The following is a 16239-nucleotide window of genomic DNA, read 5'->3' as shown; positions in this document are numbered from 1 at the left end:
CCTCCCAGGGCTGTCCCATTGCAAGGGCCAGCCCCAGCAGGGTGCCCTGGGGGCTTGGTTTTACCTGCCCTCCTGTCATGGTGCCTGGTAGGTTTGCCCAGTACCAAGATCTTCAGAGCCCCTTTCAGATGTTAAAATGCTGAAGTGCAAAGTTTACCCAATAGATAGGCAAACAAAGCAAGCATGGCAGAAAGGGCATTGGTGGATGGTGCTGGTGGATGGGGAGAAATGATGCGTTTCTTTTGGCTGACACAGCAGGGGCAACTTGGATGGAAGTCATGGACACTGAAAGTAATGAGGTGATTTTTTTGTTTTGTTTGGGATTCTCTACATCCCCATGACAGTGACAGAAGATCAGGAAATCTTTATAAGAGAAGCTAGTAGGAGAAGAAAAATACAGTTTGTATAAAATTTTAATTATAATTAGACAAGGGGAATAACAATCTTTAAGAAAAAAGCTTAAGATGTGAACACATTTCTAGAGCTAAGCCAGGATTAATTTATTTTTTTTTTAAACAACATCTTTTTGATTTGTGGAACAGCCAAAAGATATTTTGGAGCAAATCCAAGGAAAGAAACCTTGTACAGTAAATAAGGTAGAGGTTATAAAACATCAACATTCTAGTGACTGCAAAAATATCATTAGCACTGTATCATTTGACAGTGTAATGAAGGTCTTTTTTTTAAAATAGTTTTTTAACCATACGCTCTCTCACTGCTTACAATCTGAATTTTAAAGTTGAAATATTTAATACACTATTGTAGAGATAATGACTATGCTTGTCCTCATTAAGGTCCTTATTTGGAAGAATAAGAGTGGATAATAAGTGTAGGTATGTAGACAGCAGGGTCAGTAATAAGAATAACAATAGCCATCTGGTAATGACTGGGAGCTATACTTGCAGAAGGAGAAAGCAAACAGAGAAGCAATGGCGTCTAATTACACAGCTAAAAACAAACCCTGGCTCGTTTTTTGCAATCACCGCTGAAAGTATATTGCAGCTAGGGCATGAGAAGAGATAACCAGTAGGTCTGGTAAATGGGAACTGGGAATGTGCAATAAAGAAATACCACTCTGATATTTTGTTTTTAGTGATGCCTGGTTCCATACGCTCTGTAAAAATCTTCCATTGACCCTGGGAATTCTGCCCACATAAGGATGCTGTCACCTGCCAAGGAAGCAAGTAGCTAGAGAAAAAAACAATTTCTTCTGTGTCTTGAGAGAAAATATTGATGTAACTTGATGGTAAATATGGAAAATGTGAGTGAATAATCTTTGGGAACTTGGTCCTGCTGGCCAAAACTATCCAGTGTTACCCCCTCATGACTATATTGGTGGGTGATTTGCCTACCTAAAGGTGAGGCTTAGCAAAGCTCCTTTAGTTTTATTATTGCTGCAGCTGCAAATCAGGCCTAAAAATCTTGACACCATATTTCTGAGTTTTAAGAGGGGAAAAATAATGTTTTTTAGCTTTTAGCATTACATTTCTAAGGACTAGGGAGTAGACCATGTGATTAATATTCAGAAAAGGTACTGACTTGTGTCAATTTATCAGTTACAAGCATATCAGCCAAAATCAGCTGTGGGGAAAATCTCAATAAAAATAATAGAAAGAGGTTTATCAAAGAAAAGTGCAATTTCATTAGAAACATACATTGGTTGACTGGTGATTTTGATTAAAAAGATAGTGTGATTGCTGGTGGACCTTCTCTAGGACAGAGCAATCCTTCTCATTTATCTTGCCTTAGAAAAAGATGTCAATAATCTTGTCGAAGAGTGAAATTACAAGCACAACCAGAAGTTGTAAAGGGAGAGTATGGAGAGGGGTTTGAAAGTGATGGGAGCTGCAGTTCTGTGTGCAGTTTCACGTGCAAACTGTTTTATTTTCATGTATAGCTGAAACACAGTTTTAAAGTGAGTTTGATTGCAGGGCAGAACTTAATATTGTAATATATTTAGGAAGATGTTTTCATCTTTTTTGCAGTGATGACATTCTGTTGAAGCAAATATATAGTTGATTACATGCTTTTGTTTTGCTTTACCCCAGGTTAAAGTTAAGATACTTTTTAGTAGAATCCCTTTACTGACTTGCAAATCTCATTGTAGCAAGAGGTTAAATGCCAGCAGTAGGAAAAATGGGAAGATTGGCCTTGATGCCAAGAGACAGCCTCTTGTCTGCACTCAACTTGTTTGTGAGAGAAGAAGTCAGGTGAAATCTCCAGTGAGGCACCTACACTTCACAAATCAGTTCCTGGATATCCCCCTGAGGATTTATACTCTAGCCCTGCACAGACATCCCAACAGAAGTGAAAAAATGCACTAGACTTAATTCCACCATCTCCAGACTATGCCTATAGACTCATACCATCCCACATTTCTCATGTAGACTGCTACAAGATTAATGTTCCCCATGTTTCCCTGTTTTTCAGGTTCTCAGCAGTTATTAGAAGTGGCTTTCATTGATTAGTATGCCTATCATCAGTCCTTTGATGGATCACATGCCTGGTGTTAGTGTTTGCACAACATGTTTGGTGGTGTCACTTGCAAGAGTTAACTGCTGTATACTGGATTTGAAACAAAGGGAACTGTAGTGATCAACACCAGAAAGGATATGTCCCATTATCTCTAGACTTGTAATGATTCTGTTGTAGTTTCTCAGCTGATGTAAACTAATTTACAGAATCCTTTATTTTTCTTAATTGGCTCATATTCTAAGCTATTAGCAGCTGGTGATTTGGAGGGGAAAAAAAAAGCTTGCTTTTCTTGTGAGTGAAAATAGCAGCCTCTGTTTTGAAAGTGACTTTTACTGTTTCCCATGTTATCCACTACCCTAGCAACCATTCTGTTATTGTACCTTGTTATATCTTAATCCAACTCACTGTTTCACCTTCATGTGTGTTATCTCAGCTGACACTAGCAAATTCTTCTCAGCCAGTGCTGCAATAAGAGAGCTGGGGCTCCTGATCTGGAAAAAACTTGCTCTTAAATCTGTGCTTTTGCAGGTCATGCAGCTCCTATTCCTCTGTAGCGTAGGCCCTGCCTTGGTTGAATACTCAGCACTTCTGGTGTGTTCAGTCTTCTTTCTTCTCTTTCCTCCCTTTCCTCAATACACCCTCTGTTTCCTGTTCCAACAAAATAAAAAATCTCTCTGGTCTGTGTGCTTAGCTGTTGTATTTTTTCATTCCTAGATTTTTTCTGTTTGAAATCTTGGTGTGCTTGTTTCTGGCTGTCATGGTAGAGTGTGAATGTCTCAAAGAATCTTGAATGGGTTCTTGCAAAGCTTGCAGTGTGCAGATGACGAACTGAGGCACAGAGGAGAGTGACAAGGTCACAGAGGATTCATTGACAGAACTAGGAACTGAGCAGTGTTTTAGCCATGTGGCCATTTTGCTCACTGCATGAGGGAATAAATTCTTAATTTTCATAGTAATATTTTTTAAATTTTCTTGAATGATTTGGGAGTTTGAACTGAATTCAGAGATATGTGTCCATTTCTTTTGACAGCAGTGATGATTTTGAAAGCAGGTTTGTTCTCTGGGCCTGTTTCACCACAAGGTTTCCACTGACCACTGTCCCAAAAGACCAGAAGAGGGAGCCTGGGACAGGGGTGAGCAGCAGCCAGAATGAAAATGATGGTAGGGGCTGCTTATGCTAGAGCTGCCACTGGAAGAAATGAAATGCTCAGCACCTACACAGTGACAGGCCCTCCTTCCCTTTTGTTCTTTTAAAAATGATAACCAGTCTCCTAAAGTCTCTGCAAAACAAACTTTCATTTTCTGAATTTTGAGACCTCTTAAAATACAACTTTCTCCCTGCAAAAAGAATTTGCCTTGTTCTCCAGCCATTGCAAAGGATCTCTTCCCCACTGCTTACAGGAACGAGGGAAATCAGAGTGTGTGTAGCTCTGTGGGATGAAGGAGACTCAGCTCTCCTTTTGCAATTCTCCCTCAGCTTGTTTCAATAGCATACAAAGTTTCCTTGTCTTTTTGCCCCCTGTGAGGCCTGCAATCCCAAACTACGCAGCTGCCAAAACCATTTCAGCTTTGAAAGCAATTATTCTGCAAATGAACTGGCTGCAAATGAAATCAGGAATCTTTTCTGATTCATCCTCTTTGTTTATAAAGTCACTTTTCTTTCTTTTCAAGTCCCCATCCGTGTCTTCCATGTTATTTTCTTTGCTGCTCTTTTATTGCTTTCCTCCCCCTCATTTTTTCCCTATTGTTGTTTTTACGAGTCCCAGTTCTCCTGTTTCCTTTCTGCATGCTTCCCCTATTTATTCTCTTTTCCTCTCCATCACTGGAGTACTATCTCCTTCCTTTATCCAGGATACCTTCTACTGATCTGTTCCTACAGAGTGGCAGACTCTATTCATGACTTTTGTTAAGGCCAGGAACTACATGTGGCATATAGCTAGTCTCAGCGTCTTCCTTTCTGTCTCTCCTTTTGCCTCTGATGGTTCAGTTCCTGCAGCATAGTTTTTGTTTTGTTTTGTTTTTCACACAATGTGGCTGAGAGGACGGCTTTTCTCCTAGACTGAAATATGTAGCAAGTAAGTGTCACACCAGATGGGTGTTGCCAGAAGGACATACCACTGTTTCAACACCCTGATGCATTATGACATTATAGTCAAGTGGAACAGCTGCTAAAGGATTTCAAAAAATGGCATGCAGACTGCAGCTTGTATAATGTATCATCTGGATTTGTGAAAGTGCAAATGGCAGACAGTGATGGATACAGCATAAGAACATAACTGAAATAACTGTATTAGACTTTTGGGGTCTAGCAGAATTGGATTGCAGTGAGAAGGTCTCCTTCCAGCTGAACTGTGTTGCTCTTGTATTTCCAGTGTTAGGGGAACATGGAAGATGAGCCTGCTGGCACCCACCTTGAACCTTTCTGGCTACTGCCCTGTAGGCCTGGCTACTGTCCAGAAACAACCATCTTGGAAAAATCAACAGTTGATTAGAAAGGAATTTATTATTGTAACCCTCGCCATTTTTTTTCTGTGATAAACCAACAAAGAAATGAACCAATGGCCAAGTCTTACAGGAAATACAGAATATGACTGGTTTTGATTTCTGCACTGTAGCAGCCCAGGGTGCGTATGAGACATCAGTGTGATGGAGTCATAAATGTATACAGAGAGGTTTCTGGAGGGGCATACAGCTGACTGTCTGTCATTCATGGGTGAATAACCTCAGGTGCAGGTGGATGGGTGACATTGTCAGAGATACCTGGTTTAGCACTACATGGATCTAGCTTGGCTCTGGCAGGATCTGTCAGCTGTGGCCCTGCATTGCCAGGATTTGGCTGTGCAGCTCCTGTGGCAAGTCTGAGCTAAGTGAACCGGTCAGCTGCAAGTGATTTAGTTTTATGCCTGGTGTCAGCCCTGCTGGATGCAGGCTGGCTCAGTGCCCAGCTGGTGCTGGATGGATGTATTAGTATGGGTGAGATGCTCTAACAGCACCGACCCTACTGATGTCAGTGCTGGAGCTGTGCTGTGGTAGGTCTGCAAGAGCTAGTGGGGCCCCAGGTGTGGGACACTTGCCTGCTTCTCTTGTGCTGCCCAGGCATCCTGCAGGCTGGCATTATGCTGCTGCTGCTACTTCTCCTCGCACCTGGGGTGAGGGCAAGTGACTGAGGGCCATTGCTCAAGTCCCGGGTAAGCCCTTAACAGTGCAAGTAAATATAGCCCTTTTGGTGCAGGTTGGAGCCGGTGTGGAAGGTATTGTGAAGCTCATCAGGAAACACAGAATATATATTGTAAGGAAGCTTTGGTTGGCTCAGTAAAGCAAAGCCGGAGAATGGATGTGTTACTGTATAAATATGCCTAAAGAACAAAACTCCAGGGAAAGAGTTTTGTAAGATAAACTTTGGCACAAGTAATAGGTGTAAACTGTGAGTCAATAAATTTGGATTGGAAGTGAAGTTCCTAACTGTCAGAAAAATAAAACTCTTGGACAATGTATCTATAGCAGAAGCAAAAGGGGAGTTCAAGAGCAACTGTTTTTAGTTCAAGAAATGATTATCTGAAGTGGCATGGTAGCAAGTTTTTGGAGTTGATACCAGGAAGCGCCTTAGTCCTGTGCACTTCATTTGTGAAGTATTAAGGGTCATTTTGTGAGCTCAGACTGGATAAGTATAATATTTGAGAGAGAAAGAAGCAACAAATAACCATGAAATGACAATTGTTACTGTTAGTGTAATGCTCTTCCTTTGTGTTGTAGTGAATATAGAAAAAAATCCAGGGAGAATAATTAAACACCTTCCTAAAGATGAAGTTCAAAATTAGAATCATTACAGAATATAGAAACACTTCCAATTTTCTGTTCTGAATTTGTGACGGTTAATTTGAATTATCTGATGATTGTGCAGAATGCATTGGAAAATGCAGGTGATCTGGCTGAACAGCTTAAAAATGACATAACACGGACGGCTGAGAAAAAGTTAATATTCAGATGGTGTTTCTCTGCAAACTCTGCAAACCATGATGGGCTAAAGCCTTTTCTAACCAAGGGGCACCTGTACTCCTATGATCCCTGGGGATGTGTCACTGTTATGACCATTCTCAGTGGCAACATTAAAATGCTGTTGCCACAGCAGCTAAAATTGCTCACGCAAGGAGAGAAGATGTTTTGCTGTCACCAGCCTACTGGTGACATTCTTGGAGTTAGTGGTAGAAAAAGATACTCTATAAGTTGTCGGTGGGAAAGTCTCTTGTTTTCTCATGACTAAACAATAGAATCGAGCATGTGAGGCTACTAACACCTGACTCTTCTCACTTGTGTCACTCCTGGTTTTAGTCATTTGAGGAAGTCTCTATCAAACTTGTGAATTTTAATTTTCTCACTGTTTCGTCTCAAATCAAATTTATTTTCCTCCCACAAAATTCTTGTCGATGTTTATAAATGGTCAATGGATACCAGAGATCAAGCTACCTACCTTTAACCTGCTATTCAGAAATTCAAGCTTCCTTTAATTTCTGATATATTTTAGTATCTTGTGAAAATGACTACATACGGAACTGCTAAAGTGACAGGAATAACACAGGAACTCAAGCCACTTTTGACTGAATAAAACATGCAAGAGTCCCATCAGATTCTTACTGTTGTCACCAAACGAGACAACATTATGATGCAAGTCTTAGGCTCTTCAAGATTTAAGATCTCTGATTTTGTGAAATGTAAACTTTGAAGTTATTATTGTTGTATGGATTAGCAATTAATACACGTCTATCCCTTGTTGCTAGTTAGTACACCAGAAATCTGCAGAGGGAATTATTTGCCTGATTTTTTTTGGGGGGGGAGAGAAATGTGCAATTATTATTACCCCTTTTTCACTGACCGGTGAGATACCTACTTTTTAATCTGTTGAAAATCCTTGAAGATTAGCTGTGGCATTTAAAATCATATGGAAAAATTAAATGTTTTTATTTAGATGGAAAATCTTGATGTAGACCTAGGTATTTTCATCTGAGAAGTATTCAAATCTGGATTTTGTGGCTGTCTTCTCATTCAAAGAGCTCCACACTGTCTGAGCTCTGGTTTTGTTGCTTTTTAATTTGATGTTGAAGCAGAGTTTTGTCCATGAAAACACCCTGAAGACTGATTTCTTGAAATTCTAAATGCTGTTCTCATTAAGTCAGAAGACTATGTTAATTGGTGCACATTAGACCAAAAACGGAGGGTTTATGAAACAACTTTTCACAAGCAAAGTATAAATTGTGTTCAGCTGCCTGGGGAAGACAGGCTAGTGGCTCTTCTGTGTGCTAGCGATCTTAGCCTTAAAAGTAGATTTGCCTTTTCTTACAACTTGGGTTTAATTTGTAATTAAAACTGCAGAAAGACATCTGATTTTTTAGATTAAATGAAGCTTTGTATGTAAAAAAATATTGTGAGTTTCTGAAAATAGATATTTAAATAAGCCTCTCATGAGTCACTGCTGACACTCAGGCCTCAGGTACGATAAATAACACTTGAATATAAACCATTCATGATTCTCTAAAGCATCTCTAAAACTATAGTTAGTGTGAAATTGCTACATTTACTGAAATAATTGGAGTAAATCATTACCCTCAGTATGGCCTTTACAGGCTTACCTATATATAAACTTGCTTTGATTTATTTAATTTGGTTGGAACTCCTTTGTTTGATACTCTCATTTTCAGTTTAGTATCAGCATATTCCTAACTGACTTCTAAAATCAAATTGCATCTGAATTAAGTTCAAGTCTTTTAACCTTCTATACTGAAATAATTAACTTGGTTAAAAAATAATTACACTTACTTTAGAATAGTGTGACTTATTTTGTGGACAAGCCGTTAACCTGAATAATCAGTCATATTTAGGCTCAGAGATGGTTACTAGTGAACAGTATATGCAAAATACTACTTTGTGCCAGGGCAAAATAGGTTTTCATCAATAACTACAAAGTTTGTGCTTCTCAAGAGGGCACTTGGACGTGCTTTCCTGTCAGTGGATGCCATCAGCATCCAACTGGAAAGTCAGGCTTCAAAATGTGGTGTTCAGTGTACCCAAAGGAAAGCGTAAACGTAGAGTCTGAAGAAGAGTTCACTGTTTTGGCTGGAAACTAGCAGTTGTTTTATGCTGGCATTTGTGAATTCCTGTATTTCAAGTACAGAGAACTAAGAGACGTTGAGCTCTTGGGTCCCTGAGGCACAGAAGTGTTATGAATAATTGTGGTATATGACAGCCCAGAATGGCAGGACAGGATTCTGGGAGTGAGTTATCTATTTTCTGTCTCATTAAAGCTGTAGACACAAGAAAACTGTCTTTCATTTCGTCTCACTTTTCTGGGTTACTGTGATTTGCTTTTTGTATTTGCATGCCAGCTGCTCTCTGGCTGCCTGTTGCATTCTGACACAGAGGAAAAACTATGATTCAACTTACCAAAAGTGTAATTTCAGAGATCAGCTTTTCCATAGAGATCAGCTTGTCCATATCCACATCCAGATTCAGCAGGCACATGTGAGGCAGCACATCTCCATATTGACAAAAAAATTTTCAAAAGTTCCAGACTTCAGCCTGGATTTTCCTTCACTTGGGGGACTGCAGAAGTAAGATCCAGCTCTGCCTTAGAGTAGTTTAGATTTTAGGATCATTATTCCTGTAAATTTGAGCTTAACTAATATTCCATAATTGCTTTGCGATCATTAGTTGGCTGGATTTTAATAACCATGGTGTAGTTTATCTGTCCCTACTGTACTCCTTGGAGAGGCTGCTCATGAAAGCTCACTGGACTCAAGCATATTGCAAGAAGTTTCTCCCTCTCCCTACCTACATTTCTACAATCTCCAGATCAAAGTCTTCATACTCCTCTTTCCCCCAATACAATACTTTCCTTTGCTTTCCTTGATTTAATCTCCTTTTAATACCTTTTAATACCTCTTCCCTTCCTATTCTAGGAATCCCCCTCACTCTATTCAGTCAATCTTTCCATATTTGCTCCTTTCCAGCATGATACCAATTTCACTTATTAACTGGCTTACTACAAAATTCCTCTCTTGTCTTTTTAGTGTACACTATGCTGGTGAATTTAGGTGCATAATTTGGAGAGGGCTGGGATGACAGAGGAAAGCAAGCATTTAAGCAGGTGGGATTGTCATGAGTATTGCTTAGACAAGAATAATATCTTGGATAAACTCTGATTTGTAATTATGTCAGTTACATTTTCTGTATCTCAGTACCATGTATAAAAAAAAAATAATGTTTGAAATTAGCTTTTTGCCCAAGTAAAAATATGCTTGTAGCTGTGAAGGCTGCAGACTATCCATTGAAACAGCCTTGCTGTTATGATTAGGTAAGGTTTAAAACCTAGTGGCTTCTTTCTTTTGGGGGCCATTTGGGCAAACATCTGAACTCTAGTGGAGTCCTGATGACCTCACTGAGACCTCATGTGAGTTCAGAGAACAGCTAATGGAGCAGGAAATGCATAGTTTTAAATCACTTACAAAATTCTGTGTAGTGCTGGCTTTTATTTCTATGTACTTTCCATATTTTCTGTTTTTGTGACTGTTTCATATGATAATATTCTTTTTACTTAAGCAGCTGTTTGTTGTGATGGGGGAAAGGATCTCTGAAAATAAGTAAATATGTCACGTAAAGGATAAAATGAGCTTTATAGAAAAAACTTCTGATTGCACAAAACTCAAAGGTGAAAACAAGGAGAAACATTTTTTCCTTTCAATCTTTCAGTTGCTGAGTTACAGCAACACTGGAGTAAAAGAACCTTGGATATGAGTTAGATATATGGGTATCATTAGCATCAAGAATAAGTGGTTGGCTTCTCAAGTCCTATATAACATGTTAATTGAACCTGTTATTTAGCACATGGTAACAACAAATTTTGCATGATGCACAGCTGTATTCTGTCTGTGTCCCTGTAAAGCCAAAGAACAGTGTCCTAAACGAAACACTTTGAGCAACTGGCTGCTATGTAATTGAGTTATGAAGCCCGTAAGGAGAATACAAGCAACTGTAACTGAAACCTTTTGTAATGTGTACTTTATTTTGATTAAAAAAAAAAACAACTTAAAAAAATTTTAATGGGGTATATCTACACACAACAAAGGATCAGCTAATTATATTACCTTCGAAAGCTGGTATTAAATTTATGATCACATTCTCAACATGGCTTATCATATACTTAATGCTGGTGGGTGCTGCAGAAGTCATGTCAACAGGCTATATGGCTTTTCTAATGAGCATTTTCTTCGTTGTAAATTCTGGAGGAAAACCATGTAACCTGTGTGCTTAAATTCGGTGTGAATTTGGCTAAGAGTTACGGGGGCTGGGGGGAAGGTAAGTAGAAGGGAGAAAACTTAAAAACAAAACAAACAAAAGAAACAAATAGAGTCCTAGGGAGGCTTTGAACAGAGTTGTGGTGGTGTATGTGATGCCCAGACTGAATTACGGACAGAACATCTGTCACCGTGCCCATGAGGATTTCAGCAACTGTAGAGCAGTCTTGAGAACCCTTCTTGGCATGCAGCTCTGTGCTGGGTGCATAGTGCTGGTGGAAAATAATTTTCTCTTTCCCTGTTGGTAGAATGGGAATGGTAATACTCATCTTGCTCTCAAGAAGACAAAAGTGGGTTTTTCTGTATGTCAGGATGCCTCAGTGAAAACTGGGCTTACTATGATAGAAGTTTCTGTTAAATGCATGACACTGGTATGTGAATGCTGGCTGTTGTGTCCCTCTGTCAGGTCCTGCTTGTTTTGAGAAAGCGTTCAGGTCTTTTCTATTGTGAGGAGGAAAAAGGAGGAGGGCAATACTGAGAGAGGCCCTCAAAGTCAGTGCTGTGACAAACAGACCAAGGTGCTCACCTGGCTTCATCCAGGGTTAATGTACAGAATGTAGGCCATTGAAAACATTAACATCTCTGTTGTATCTGCAGCAGCTGTGTTGAGGCTGTGCATCTCTGTGCTCAAGTAACAATGCAGAGATCATCAAAGATGCATCTAAAAAAAAATCCAAACCTGCAGTTCTGCCAGAATGCTGGGTATTTCACTGATTACCAGGAATGAAAGTATGCATTTAATTTCCAAATAGATTTGGGTCTTTTTTCTAATGCATGGCTAATTCCTGATGAGCTTCTCTACTTGGAAGCCAACTAATTGTAATTTTTTGACTGCTGCCTGATCACCCACTTTGGAATTTCTCCTGTGACCAGGGACTTGGCTGGGAATGTTAGTCGGCTACGAGGGAGAAATCAGCTTTGAGTGGTTCACTTGGTAAATTATGGGCTGTGCTACTAATTATAGGCACACACTTGTGGGAACATAATCATACAATTCCCTGAGATATATCTGGATTGCTGTGTCCAGATTTTGAAAGCTAGAGGGTAAGATATTGGGTTTTCTTTAACATTAAATTATGAAGTGAAAACCAGAGACCTGAGGCCACATGGCTCAATACATGCTGTGCTAACAAAATAATGAAAGCCTGCTTTGAAGTAAAGTAGGAAAATCTGCCTTCCCTATAAACATCAACCTGAGCATCAGAGCTGCTGTTTAATTTTTGAATCTTATTCCTTGTCACAGGGCAAGAAACCCTGGAGCATATCACCCCTGCAGTAAACTGTAATCACAGAAGATAGCTACTACCCTGAAATAACCTGGTGAAGGCTCCCATTGCCAGGAAGCATCAATGACAACACAGAGGGAAGACTGAGCTGTGTCAGTGTTTAATTTATGTAATGGATAACCTCCTGCTTAATGAATATCTGAAATCAAAACACGCCATTTTATACCAGTAGGTTTTGGGTGAAGCATCACTCACTCTTCTACTGTAATGCAGTGTGTAAGTCTGCTTCTCATCAGCAGCATTGCAGACAAGTCGCTCTGTGTAACCTGTGTTTATTTTGCTGTTGGAGCTGAATCCTCTTAGAGCTGCAGTCAAGGAGCCAGTCTGTGCTGCAGCCCCTTCTCAAGGGGACACACCACATAACCAGTGTATCCTCTCACATGAGCTAGCAATTTGCTTCTCATGCCTCGCTTCCTGACATATTATCTAGTGGGACAATGAGGCCGATTCTGCTTTTTCCCCCAAAAAAATTTTTTTCCCTGACTTTGTGCAGCAGAGTGCTATTCCCCTCTGATTTAGTCTTAGGGGAGGTGGGAGTCACAGACATGACTCATCCTTCTTGTGCCGACACTGGCTGTATGAGAACAGCTGTCAGAAAAGTGTTACAGTTCTCATAACCCACTCTTGCATGGTTGTCCGTCCTCTCAAAAGACAATAAATAGATTGCAGCTTCCCTACTAGTGATCAATGATAACCTTCTGGTGTATCTTGGAGTCTTGGGGCATTGACATATTTTAGACTTTTATGCTCAGAGCAGTTTGCAGCACCCAGCTGGTGATGAGATCTGCTGGGATAACAACATATATCCAGTTTCTTGTCTTAAAGATTTCTTGCTTGTTCTTCCCATCACGTTAGCAAAAGCAAGGGAGAGAAACCATGGATTGCTAGAGAGCGTTGCTGGAGGCATTAAGCCTTTTGTGAAAAGGTAGAAGAATTAGTTGTTTTCTCTTAGGAGAAAATGCTATTGCGTATTCGGAAAAGATCTAGATGGCTAAAATATTAGTGGAATGTTGCTTCTATTAGTGTTGAGACTGCGGAAAGGCTACAGATTAATAAGGACAGTATTTCCTTTAATCTTGTCTGCAAAGCCAGAGTCTGCTGGTATTCTTGGGAGGTTATAAACAGGTTCACCAGGTTTGCTTTTGGAGCACTGCCACTTGAGTTAACTCCATTTTGCTCTGTGGCTTGCCAGGGTGCCTTTGTTTTGTCTGTGGTTACATCTGATGAGCTAGCAGATGTCTGCTGTGCTCTTCCTAAGTTGTGAAATTCTAGTGAAATAGTTTGGGTATATATCTAGAATGTTCCTCTTCAGTAGCTTAAAAAGAATTGCTACACAAAGCAAACTGACCATCATGTTTATTACACGTGCACTCACACATGTTTCTAAAATCCATATACCTATTTGCCATGCTTCTGATGCAGGGCATAGCTATCTCAACAAAAAATACTTTTTGCAGTTTTGAAACTAACTTTTATTGCGATGACATTTCCTCTTGCTCAGTGATATAATTAAAAGGGGTTTTCATGCCACTGAATAGACTGTATACAAAGGAAGGAAAATGACAACTTAATTTTGTTCCTTGCTTCTTCAGATAAAACCCTCTGTTTTTCTTTCTGGGTTTTACACATTCAGAAAGAAAGAAACTCCTGTCATTGTCATCAGTCTGTTTGCTGACAAAATTTACTGTGATATATTGCTGCAACATGGCTCAATTCAATATAAGTACTGAAGTTCAGTAAGTTTTACCTTTGCACTGAGTAGAATTTGATGTACTTTTGTAAATCCCTTAAAAGGATGCTAAACTCTCATGAATACTTTTTTTGTTTTTGGTAATGCAGCTAATGAAAAATAAATCATATCTGTTTCTTCTCTATTATTTGAAAAAACTAGGCCAAGGAACAAGTTTTGTCATGCTATATCTGAACTGCTTCATGCGTTACCACCTCTGAGTTTGTGGCTGTGTGCTTAAGTGTTATGGCCAAAGTGGTTATGGCTTTAAGTGTTTATCTTGTATGCATCCAGGTGCTAGGGAAGGAAAAGCTTTGTACAAACTGGAATGATGGGATTTAATCTCCTTTCTGACTTTCTAAGTGCTAATCGAGTTTGCAATAATACTTGCTCCTGCTAGAAGTAATAACAATTAAACCAAGTAGAATTTCTGTAAAAATTATTAGCAGACTTTTCTTGCAAATACATGCTTGTGTAGCAGTTACATGTTTACTATGCTTTCATTCAGTTCTATCACCTAGGCAGCAAATAATTTAAAACCGCATACTATCATCTGTTATAATTCCAAGTTTTTTAAATAAATTAACAGCATTATTATTATTTTTAAAAGAGACTATTTCTGTTTAGTTTGTCTTCCTTTCATCTTACAATGCTTAGTGTTACTTCAAAGATTAGCAGACAGAATTTTACAATAAAAATTCAGTTTATATTTCCATTATGGAGATACTCCAAGACATCTACTTCCTGGAGTTGTAATATAAGAGGAAAACCTGCAGAGGGTACTGTATTGTCTTAGATGAATTTGAAAGACTTCAGACTCAAAGAGGATGTAGCATTTTCTAGGTTTCCCTATTTTGGTAAAATTACAGTCAGAAAATATTTTTTTTCATATAAGTTACAGATAAGTGATAAGTGGAGTTACAGATTGGATATAAGGATGACAATCTCTGTTTCTTACATCTTTGAGATGGAAGGGTATAAACCAGAAATATCATGCCAGGTTTTCAACGTAATTCTTGCCCTCACCTTCCTTTCTTCTCCAATGATTGGCTGAACATTTCAGCTGTGCAAGTTATTGGGAAATTAATGTTGTAATTTAATAGGGTAAATCTGCCATGTGTCAGAACAGGAGACCTGAAAAACACTAATGCAAAGTGTGCAAAATTCACTTCCACCCATCTAAAGTAGGGCTCAGATTTCAGATATGAGCTCTCCCTCCCCATCAGGGGGATAGTACAATACAGCTTTTCTGTAGAAAACGATTCATTAATGGAAATCTCTGCTGACTGTGGTATTCTGCAGATTAAAAATTGCTCAGCTCCATTTATACAGACAAAGCATTTTTGATGATTATAGAAAAGTGATTAAAATGGTGTATTGGTCTGTCAAGATGTGTCAACTCTGTGTGCTTGCAAAGTGGATTTAAATTTCAGTGATTTTTAAAATGCAGACCACAGTTACTGCGTATCTCTTTGGGTGTTCTTGACATCATTGTTTAGATTAAGGGTTTCTCTGCGAGCCAGCTGGTGCCCCAGCATTACAAAAGTCTGCTTTGCTTTTCTTCTGCAGATAATTATTTAGATATGTGTCTGAAATACAGTCATGTCTTTTTAGGTATTATTGCATGCTCAGACTGGTTTTAGACCCTTCACATGGACCATTAACAAAAGGGCTTGTTGCTTTAAAATTATCTCTTTTTTGTTTTGAGAGCTGAACTACAAAACAGACCTCAAGATTTGCCCTGATTACAAAACGACGCTTTACAGAGAACAGTGAACAACGACAAAGACTTCCACAGCTTGTGAAATGCTCAGATAAAAAAAAGTACAGATTATAATCTGCCTTGACTTTTATCTTGGGTCTTCTAGGTTTTCATATTTTGAACCATCTATCTTCTAGTTCTGTAATTGGAGGATATTGTGTGATAATGCAAGATAGGTAATCCAGAGGCTCTATATCAGGCCACTTAGTATTTCCACTGCAGTTTAGCAGTTTTTTCTACCTGTAAAATCAGGCAAAGGTGGTGTCCTACAGAGAAAAGGGGTTACAAATGATTTTTACCTTTCAGGCTTGTGGCCAAACATTCATCCTTTGATTCTTAGCCCAAATCTGGCAATGCTTCCTAGCGTGCAGGAGAAAAGCTGATACTTGCCATGTGATCAGACTTTCCTGCAACTCAGCGTTTTAAAAAATGCTACTGTCCTAATGCATTTCTGTCAGTGGGACTCAAGGCAAGTGAACAGATTCTTCTTCCCTGATAAATTAGAATTATTCAACTGTCAAGGGAATTTGGCAGAGGAGAGTTCCTGTTCAAGTTTTCTAAGGTTCATTGGGCTTGCACTTCCTGGTGAAGGGAAGTTTGTTTTTCTGACTGGACCTGCAGGTTGGCACCCAAAAATTGATT

This window comes from Phalacrocorax carbo, chromosome 7 (assembly GCF_963921805.1).
Source record: "Phalacrocorax carbo chromosome 7, bPhaCar2.1, whole genome shotgun sequence".
Taxonomy (NCBI): Eukaryota; Metazoa; Chordata; class Aves; order Suliformes; family Phalacrocoracidae; genus Phalacrocorax; species Phalacrocorax carbo.
This window is presented reverse-complemented; position numbering follows the sequence as displayed.